Source organism: Hydra viridissima, unplaced genomic scaffold (assembly GCF_058129835.1).
Source record: "Hydra viridissima isolate aposymbiotic clone 2 unplaced genomic scaffold, HvirCarnegie_v1 scaffold_2, whole genome shotgun sequence".
Taxonomy (NCBI): domain Eukaryota; kingdom Metazoa; phylum Cnidaria; class Hydrozoa; order Anthoathecata; family Hydridae; genus Hydra; species Hydra viridissima.
The window spans coordinates 3,264,754-3,275,844 of NW_028324301.1; the positions used below are offsets into that span (position 1 = coordinate 3,264,754).

At 28.8% G+C, this 11,091-nt stretch overlaps 1 pseudogene across 1 annotated transcript; it reads right to left on the reverse strand.

Moving 5' to 3' along the window:
- Positions 1 to 212: 212 nt before the first annotated feature.
- On the reverse strand, positions 213 to 9,662 carry LOC149891574 (uncharacterized; annotated as a pseudogene). The gene is made up of 7 exons (XR_016449940.1): positions 9,330 to 9,662; positions 9,100 to 9,208; positions 7,642 to 7,765; positions 3,705 to 3,803; positions 1,649 to 3,233; positions 1,175 to 1,352; positions 213 to 1,076 (listed from the first exon to the last, which is right to left on the reverse strand). The product of XR_016449940.1 is annotated as an uncharacterized LOC149891574 (transcript).
- Between the last annotated feature and the right edge of the window lie 1,429 nt (positions 9,663 to 11,091).

The following is an 11,091-nucleotide window of genomic DNA, read 5'->3' on the forward strand; positions in this document are numbered from 1 at the left end:
TTAAACTATTTTATATATATATATGTATTTATTTAAGCGTTCTTTTTTCTATTTTTATTTAAATTTAAATAGCTGGGAAAAAAATTTTTTTTGAAATTGTGCAGGCTAACTTAAAAATGACCATCCTGCCAGCGCTTTTTCAGGCGCTGGCATTAAAGTTCAAATGGAAAAGACTGCCCACCCCTCTTTGTATGAAGCACCAAAGAGTACGTTTTTATTGTCAAATCAAATTCACTCCTATTTCTATAAAATCACATCAATCTTTCTGTTAATTTGCAAATAATAAACTTTTGTACATATAATCTTGTAATATAATAATTAGAAATATCAAACAAACAAAATCAACAAAAACAGCAACTTAGCAATTATATTGAAACGCTGTTAAAAACATAGCTTAGGTACGATTATTTTTAAATCTTTCTTGATATATATATATTATTCATACATACATACATACATACATACATACATACATACATACATACATACATACATACATACATACATACATACATACATACATACATACATACATACATACATACATACATACATACATACATACATACATATATATATACATGCTTTGTTCTTGTATCTTTTTAATCATTTTTTTGTGTTTTTTTGTTTTTTAAATTATCTTTTATTTTCTTTCCTTTTTTTTTTTGTAACTGTATATACAGATTTTTTTAAATTTCCTTTATTATTACTTTCATTTAATATATTATGACATTTGTCACAAAACCATTCCTTCTTTGGTTTTTTTGAAATGCAAACACATTTGAAATGATACCACTCTAAACAGCTTTCACATTCAATGCTTTCACTGGAAACTGTATTTAAAGTGCAAAATGGACAATTCCATATTGCCAGTTGCTTTTGTTGCAAAATTGCTTTCTTTAGGCTATTCCAGGCTAAACTGGTTAAATATGGTTTTAAAATATGAATTGATACAGCATCATTGAGAAATGCAGAAGGAAGATTGCCAGGCTTTAATTCTAAATCACCAACATCTGCTTGCATTGCATGAGTAACATCTTCAACTTTTCCCTTTATGAGAATACCACCCAGAAGAACTAGATAGCAACAGATTGCAATTATATTCAAAATGATATATCATTTAATTGCAGATAAAGTTTTTAAAATTTTCATTATTTAATTCATAAAAACTAACCATTTATTTTTCCTGCTACACTTTTATCAATATAAGATAAACACTTTTTTTTCCATCTACATGCACCCATTGCAGTTTTTTTCTCTGTAGCTTTAGGCCTTCCTCGCGACCTAATCTTTGGAGGAAACTTTAAATCTTTTATATCAAAATGAATATTCAAAGGATCGTTTTTGCTTGCCTAAAAGATTTATTTATGCTTCAAATTTTCATGCTTTGAACTTTTTAAAGCTAAGTTTAATTATTCTTTATAATGATTTAAAAATACATATTCAAATGAAATGGAACAGTGTGCATCAGATTAATACCAATTCTCATGCACACCATTCATTTAAAAAGTAAATAATAGCAATTTTTTTATTCTTTTAGAATAGATGGAATTGGAACAATACCACCTCTAACTTTTACATTTTCTTTTTTTAAATCTCAAAACTAAAAAAAAAGCATTACAAAACTAAATGAAAAATAATTCAATACCTCTACTGCATCACAACTTTTCAGAATTTCACTAACTATTTTATTAGAATTTTCAGGAGTGGGACTTTTATGAAGAGCCAAGCTTTGAACAATAGTTGACTCATTTCTATCATTGTTCGAATGAAGATCAGTAGAAGAGTAAATCATTTGTTCTTGCAAATGTAATTTATACTCAAATTCAGTGGAATTATTTGATAAATAATCTGTTTTTGTAAGAGACTGGGGTATTGAAATCTTTGAATTACAGCTATTAACAAGTTGATTTGACAAGTCAGTTGATTTTGAGTCATTTAAAATAAGGGAATTACAAACACCCATAGGGTTTATTTCTATTGGATTAAAGATTTCATTAGATTTGAAGTTAACATCAATACTATTTGGTGAGATTTGAGGATAGAAAGTTTTTATACCATCACATAACATCTCTTTACCAGTATCATCACATAATGTCTCCTTACCTATTTCAGCAGGGTGATTCAAATTATTTTCTATTAAAAAATCCACAGGTGATTCTAGGATTGACACATCTATGTTTTTATTTTCCTCCCAAACTTTAGCTAAATTTTGAAGAACATTTAACCTGATTTCAAATTCATTATTGCTACTTTCTGAGACTAGCTGAGCTAAACGCTGCGAAAGACGATATGCTTTTTTAAATTTTTCAGATTGTGTCAATGGTCTTTCCTTAACAACACCTAATCCCAGATGACTAAGGTTTTCATTTTGGTGTTGGAAAAGTCTATGGTTTTCAATAGCATGAGCCTTAAGCCATCTCACACCAATGCCATCATATGAAAATAGTGGCAAATGTTTCAATCGCCTTGCAACAAACATATGTTTACATGGTAATGCCATTGATTTAAAAAATATACATTGACACCTATGCTCGCTTATCAACACCTTATGACCTAATATTTCTAACGTTGGATGTTCATTTTCTTCAACAGGGTTTAAACCTAGTGCTTCTTTGAATTGACTTGCTACAAAGGTTTGTGCATAAAGTGTTAATATTTGAGAAAATTCTTTTAGAACATCATTTTGTAAAACAGCATTCACAGAGATACGCTCGCCAGCAGTGATAAATGTATGATCTCTTTCTTTTCGCATGCAATCAATTACAGTAATAAGGTCTTTGAAAAAAAGAGGAAGAGGGTTAAGTAAATTTAGGACAGCTTTAATTCTTCGGTTCACAGACTCTAATCTAGTAAAACATGAAATAAGCATAGTAATAAAACTGCATTTGGAAAAGTTGTTCTAATGGAGTCTCTTTCTGCCATGTCTTTATCTGTGAAAATAGTGACAATTTCAGTCCATTTTTCATTTCTAGATTTAAATGTTTCTAGCACTTCAATGAGTGTGATTGAATCCTCGGATGCAGTTACAAAAACTGTTACTATTTCACTTTCTCCATTTGGTCCTACAGCCAGCATAATATATAATGGCAAGCGTAAATTTGTTAATTTGTAAGTTGCATCCATCAATATTAGTTCTGGATACAATGAAAAAAATCTTTTCATTTCTGCATCTTGGAAAAAAATTGATTGAATTACTCCACTCTTATCGCATTTTATGTCCACATCCGCACCTACAAAAAAATATGTCTGACTAAAGTGAAGCAACTTAAACAATGCAATAATATAATCTAAAATTTACCAAGATAATATATATTATTATTATAAGTGATTATATTGTATGAATTATTACATGGTGGTTATATAAATCAAGTTTAATATAAATAATATTGTGCGTTAGTGGAATTGTAGTGTTAGTAGTAAACAAATAGTGTAAAACAAACATTTACAAATGTCTACAAAACAAGTCCAATTGAAAAAATAGTAGCTTGTAACAATGATAAGTATTTCATATTCAGTTTATTCTTCTTTATTTTTTGCAGTCGTACGTCACTTAGCATAATCTTGTTTCTGAAAATGTTATAAAATACTAGTATTGATAACTAATTTTTTTAAACTATTAAAAAAAAAAAATAACTTTCGTAAAAATATTAACACAAAGTAATTTATAAAACAGCAGCATTGATAAGCAAAAAAAAGCTAACCATCACAATTTTTAAAAACTGCAAGTAAAGATTCTATATCTGTGGCACCTTTCTCCTTAGATGCTAAGTTATGAAGATCTTTTAATGTTATTTTCTTTCCTATTAGTAATAAATGAGATTAATCAATACATAATAAATTGAACCAAACATGCGCCAACAGATCTCTCTCTCTCTCTCTCTCTCTAATATATATATATATATATATATATATATATATATATATATATATATATATATATATATATATATATATATATATATATATATATACAGGGGCGGATCCAGGAATTTGTAACTGTGTGGCCAAATTTGGGATAACCTACTTTACTTTTGGTGTTCCTGTGGGAAGGGCTTGTGAGTAAAAGATAAGCCCATGGGCGTCACTTCTATAACATTTTTTACTTAAAATCATAGGGAGACTTAATTTGTTTTCTTCTCTACTTAACCATCCCAGATTTAATAAGTTGAGAGCGCACTTGCAGTACAATAATTTTCACACATGTGTCTAAAAATTTCGTTGATAAAGTCTTCCAAATTTTTCTATAAGGACTTTTTCATGGAATATAAAGAACCCTTGTCGGCAGGCCTTAAAGATTATTTATATTATACTTGTAGACTTACAAAAAATAATATCATTATATCAAGTTCCTAATTAATTATGTAATCCAAGAACACATATTTACAAATCATTAGAGATAGAATATTTTAATTTTTAGAGGTAAAATAATTTCATATATGAGGAGTGGACTTGCAAAACCAGATAAAATTCACTTATTTAAAAAAACAACTTTTTACCTGTTATTGAAGTCTGTTCACCTAATGTGTTTATTCGATACAATTTTGCTAATGGAATGCTATGCTAAACAGTCGAGTCAAGCTCGGTAAAGTGTTGTTTTGTATTGTTTTTAGTTATCCTATTAATAATAAAGTTATTCAAAATGTTGCCTTGGCTATTTAGTTCATAAATTAGACATGTAATACTTGTCTAACTTATTTAACGAAGTGCACCAACGAGAAGGTAAGCCATAGGACTTTGCACTCCATCTGTAAACTGTCATGTTGCCTAAGGTTAACCCTCCATTTCTGGATTTTTTTGAAGGTTCTCCAATTTCTCCTTGATACTTTCTATCATCTCTATGACCTCGTAAAGACATATCATTTCGACCCAAAAACATTATTGTCTTAACAATTGATGCAAGTTTTTTTTTGTTTTCCTCTATAAGCTGCTTTCTAGAAATATCTAGAGAAATTTCAATAGGCAAAGTGTTATTTTTAGCTCTAGATAAAAGCATATTATAACAATGCATGGACTTGATGTGTAATCTGTCAACAGTTTTCTCATGATCATTGAAAACTTTTACAGCATTACGCCAGGTATTGAATGGTTCTTTGAACAACTTACGTAATGCATATTTGTTTTGTAAACTTTGACCAAAAAGAGTGCATGGAAGGCAATATGCACCATCCTCAATTTTAGAATAACAAAGCCAAGAAAACTCATCTAACCATTTTAACAAAAAATGTCTTTTTCTGCTTTTACCTGTTAAGGGGAAATGGAAGCATTTATCTGGAACCCAGACATTGCTAATTAGAGATAACAGCTCATTATCATTTGTTCCTGATTTTAATTTTTCACCCTGTAGATGGTATGAAGAAACAACATAATTTGAATAGGATGCTAGCTGATTTGTATTTAATAAACTAACATCAGCAACCATGTTTTCCTTAAGTGGAACATAAGAGTCAATATTGTTTTTATCACTGCTGTTGATGTCTTCTGAAACAATTACTTCAGTTTTAACTGTTTTATTACAATTAGCCAACTTATCTAAATCTGAAGTGTTCCTGGAAACAGTAGGAAAAGATAATTTACACTGAATTGTTTTTTGTATTTTATTCTCTGTTGCTGAGAAACTTGTCTTTGAAATTTGTTTTCTTTTGATACTAGGTAAAGTTGTATCACTCATTAAAAAAGTTGGTTGTTTGTTTGGAAGATCTTTAATCAGTGTTACAAAATGATTTGGGTTAAAACATAAAGCACTTTTGTTTTTTGTTTTATCTAAATTACACCACAAAATATTTATTGAACTATTGAATTTTTGGATACGAGGCTTTATAACAGTGTTAAAAAAGCTGTAATACTTTTTAAAACCAATTTCAGGATAGACAGATTCAATAGGTTGCTTTATAACACTAGATAATGCTATTAGGCAAATAAACGATGAAAATGTTTTATCAAAGCAATTTAAATACGCTTCTTTTAAAAGAAGTTCTGAAATCATATTATCATTAATTGTTGAAAAACTATCAGAGCATTTAAATGAAACAGCTATAAAAAACAAATTAGCAAGCTGAGAATATTCTGATCTATGTTGATTAAAATAACTCAAAAAATAACTATACCTTGCGTAAAAGTTTATGTTTTCAAATATCTCAATTGACGTTAGTAATCTTAGAATTTTTGAAGTATGCTTACTGTCATTTAAAATCAAAGAGACTGAGCTGTAAAGACAATTTCCATCTTCAGCAGTTCTGACACAAAAAAACAATATTTACTGAAAAGTAATATTAGTAATAAAAAAATTAGTGTAATTTTAGTATACACCATAACTTTTTATTAAACAACCAAATCATTTATATATTATGCAAGTGATTTGGTTATTACTAAACAAACTAGTCACTTACATAATTTTAGTGACTTGTTTGTTTAATAATAAGATGTTCCAATAACTAGTTAAATAGCTAAAAACAAAAAAAAGTCTATTAAAAATGGACTGAATTCTCAAAGAAAAGAAATAGAAGAAAATAATGCAATGAAGGTCTAAACTGTTCATGTTTCTAACATCCGGAATTTTGAGTCTATTTTGTGATATTATTTGAATTAAAAATAAATTTAAAAAAGTTCTAAAGAAAAAAAAAAACCTTAATGCTGTATAACCAAGATTTCTTTTAACTAAGGGTACAAAATCCATCATTTCTGTATTGAATTGGTAAGAATCAGGTTTTCTTGGAAACATTAAATTTATCTCAGAGAGCTCTTTAATGAGTCGAGTTTTGTAATTTAATACATTAGGCCAATGTTTTGATTCTATTGCACAAGCAACTAATTCTTCGGTTATATATGGATTCATATTTTATTATATTTAAAAAATCAAATGACAAAAACCAAGTTATCTTTGTTTCTGAAGAAGAAATTGAGAAAAATTTATGATAATCTCACGGTAGCGAATAAAAACCTGTATTTGTTAGCTCCAATTTAACAGCATATTTTTTAAAATCGGACACGTTAAAAACAACTATGTGGCCAAGTTTTATTTTCACGGTTGAAATTTCGATAAAAGATCAATATTTGAATACTTTTTCACAGCATTTATTGATTGAATAAAGTATCGGTAACGTATAATAAGAACTGTTGTGGCCATGGCAGGAATCTCTATAGCCAAAATCCGTAAATTACGGCAGACAAATTTCAATTTTTAGAGATATTCCTTAAGCGCAAAAACCCAAAACTAATTTGGCTGCCGTTAAATTTAAGCTATATGGCCAACGAACTTCAATCCGTCGCTAGACAAAAAATTGTTACGCAAGTCTTACAAAATATTTTCAAATTCTTTTCAATAACTTAGTATATCCCTAAAATATTTCCATATTTAATCCCAAAAATTCTAAAAGATCTTAATAAATATTAGATGCATTTTCTTATAAATCAGTTGGACTTCAAACTATGTGGCCATTGCCACAATGGCCACCCCTTAGATCCGCGCCTGATATATATATATATATATATATATATATATATATATATATATATATATATATATATATATATATATATATATATATATAATTTACAGTTATGTTTAATTTGATTGCTACTAAGACTAAAAATACAATTAGGATTTCAGACTCGCTTTGCCCATATTTTAATAAACATCACCTGTTTCATTTTGAACATGCTCATGAATAAGCCATTTATTGCCATGTATCTTTAACATTTGTTTCACATCTTTCTCTTGATCTTCATTTAGTTTCCTAACTTTTGGAAGTCTTTCAATTATTTCCTAGGTAATAAATAATTTGAAAAAATTAATAATTTCATCATTTTAAGGATAAAATTTAAATAGATTTACAACTTATTTATAAGCAGCAATTTGTTATTTCTAAAATTTTGCTTTACAGATAAATCATTATAAGAAACTTGTTTATAGTTCAAAGAATATTTTTTTAACTTGTCTCAATTTCGGGTTAATATAGACAAAGTTAAAATAAAGTATTATCTACAATGGAAAACGTAATATGAATATTTAATTTGCATTCAAATATCATTCACAATTGTATTACTTTTACTTTTTCTTTTATTTGATAGTATGGAACTCAAGAAACTCATGCTTCATGGCATAACTTTAACTACTAACTTTAAATACGACAATAAGTCATAACAAAAATTAATTTTATATCAGAACTTGAGTAGAAAATGTTACTTATTTAACTGCCTTTTTACTTAGTTTAAAAAAAAAAAAAACAATGACTAAACCAGATCCTACAAACAAAAACATTTTTTATTATATATTTTAAAATAACCAAACACAAATTGAGTCAACGTTAGTCACAAGAATAAGTTTATAAATTCAGTAATCTATCATATAGAAATATTAAAATAACGAAAACAAAAATTAAAGTTAAAATAAAATTAACAATAAGATCAACAAATATCGCAACATTTTAGCCACTCTGCTTTTACAGTATTGTGTGCACATAAAACAGCTATAGTTGAGAAACAAAGCTTCTATTTATATATCTATTTATGCTTTATTTCAATCAAATATGTTGAAAGTATAAAATAATTATTGATTATTAAAATTTATAGTAAAATATAACAACAGGATAATATAACATTTTAAAATAAAACTAAGAACCTTTTTTTGTTGCACCACTGTCTAGTTGAGTTTACCTTATGTCAAATGCGCCTATGAAAACTATGAGAAAACTAAATACATATTTTTCAGTTTTTAAACTTTTTTACCTCTGCTGTTATGAAATATTGCTGCTGTTATAACAACATAGTATTTCATCAATAAAAATATTTATTGTCAGTCTATCAGGGTGGCCAGCCACATTGTACAATCAAATTCCCTGACTTTTCCCAGACTCTGATAATTAAAAATCTGGAATTTTATTTTAAAAAATATGATAGTAATTACTTTTTAAACTAGTGTTTAATGTTTGTAAATGCCTTTCAGTCTAATAGCAAAGATTTAATTAAGGAAAAGAAAACTATATAAAAAAACTATCATTTAAGTAAAATCAATTAAGCTAAAATTTGGCAAAAAACTACTTTTATATAAGAATTTAGCAAAAAACTAATACTTTTATACAAGAAAAAAAAAAAAATTACTTTGTCAATTGCATGGTTGTGCTCATTAATAACTTTTTTCACACAGAACTTTTCACCATCTTCAGTAACACCAATGCAAAGTGTAAATGGACATTGAATTTTATAGGTACTATGTATAAATAATAAGTCTACATATAGCATCTTTAGTGAAACGAAACCTTCAGTTTACAAGAAATTGTTGAAAAAAGTTATGATTTTATTGACTAACTTTAATTATGATTTACAAATACCTTTGGTTTGGACGAAGCCCTTTTGATCTCGATTCAAATTGACGCCCACCATGATAGCAACAGTATGTTAAATAATAATATTTTAACTCTTTATTAATATATCGTTGCAAGCCTTTTTTAATTGCTAAATCAATTGTTCGACTATCTCGAACATAAAGAGATACAAATCTTGATTTTTCATATTCTTTAATTGTTAGCTGAAGCTCATTAAAATTATTAAAAATATCTCCTACATTCATTCTACTAACAATCAGAGCGGATAGTACTAACGATTAAGTTGATTATTTGTCAGTAAATTTTACTGAATCAGAAGCCGGTTTTAAATCATCAATGGCTAAGAAACCGGCTTCTGGTTTTCTGGTTGTTGGTGTTACGTAATGAATATAAGTTACGTCATCGTCATTGGCTAGAACCCAGACCAGCCGGTACTCTAGCTACCAGAGCTAAAGATCCAGCAGCCGGTACCGTAGCCACTGCGTATAAAGTATACTCTAATTTTTATTATTTTACATACCCTAATGAAACAATGCAACTTTTTTAACGTCTAATTTCATTCCCTAACGAACTTTCCTTTGACCATACTGCGCATGCGTAACGCATGCGCAGAACTATTTGTAAACTTTTTTAACGACTAACTTTTTTAACGCAACAAAGGCGTTAAATAAGTTTGCCTGTTAAAAAAGTATTCAAAATGGTACCATCAACCGGGGTTACATCGGTCCCCGGGGTAACTTTGGTCAATTGTTGATTTTTTTTTAAATTCCTAAAGTTTAACAAAGATTGGATGGTTTAATTTTGTTAGAGATACCACAATATATATCAACTATTATATCAACAATTTATATCAACAATTTTGGTATATCAACAGTTTTTGTGAATATAGCAGTTACTTCGTGGACGACGTTGAGTTCATTTTGGGGTTTTTGTCATTTCTGATACATTTATTGAAGCATTTGGATTCTTAGCCGGTGAAAATGCCGAGGAAATATAAGCGAAAGCCTGGTTCAAGAGCATATGCAACTACATACAGTCAAGAAACGTTGTCCAATCTTATGAAAGAATGTTTAACTGGAAGAATGAGCGTGAGAAAGGCTAGTCGACAGTTTGGAATAAACGCTACCCATTTGCTTCAACCGCTAGACGTTGCTGTTTTCCCTCCGCTAAAGATAGAATGGCGCAGGATACTGGAAAATTGGCGAAGGGAATCGCGCATCAAAGAATCAATACCGAAAAATCAGTTCCACGGTCTTCTTGCTCTACTGCAACGTCAATTGAAAAGCGATAACTTGAGATCTGACTTCAAGGCTAGTGGAATATTTCCCTTCGATTAAGAAATGGTCATGAAGCATTTGCCACTGTTTAACAAAGACATTGGAGGAGGTACCGGTAGTACTGTTAAGGAAGTATTCAATGAAGCTATAGTAGGTCTATTAGTGAAACATTTTGGACAGGATGGCAAAACAAATCGCACCAGAGGAAAAAAGATTACACCTGACAAAGCCATAACACCGCAAGATCTGGTGAATAACATAACTCCTACCACATCAAAGAATAACAATAACACCAAGAATAACAAGAAAAGGGCAAGAGTTGAACAAGTGTTATCATCCTCAGATGACAATGATGACCTAGTAAAAAATGACTTTTAATGACTTTTGCACAATAACAGGGAGTATTTTTGCAAAATTTTTTGTCCGTTTAAATGTTTTTTTCATGTTTCTCTAAGAACTGATGATTTTTTAAAACTCCAAAGTGACCATGT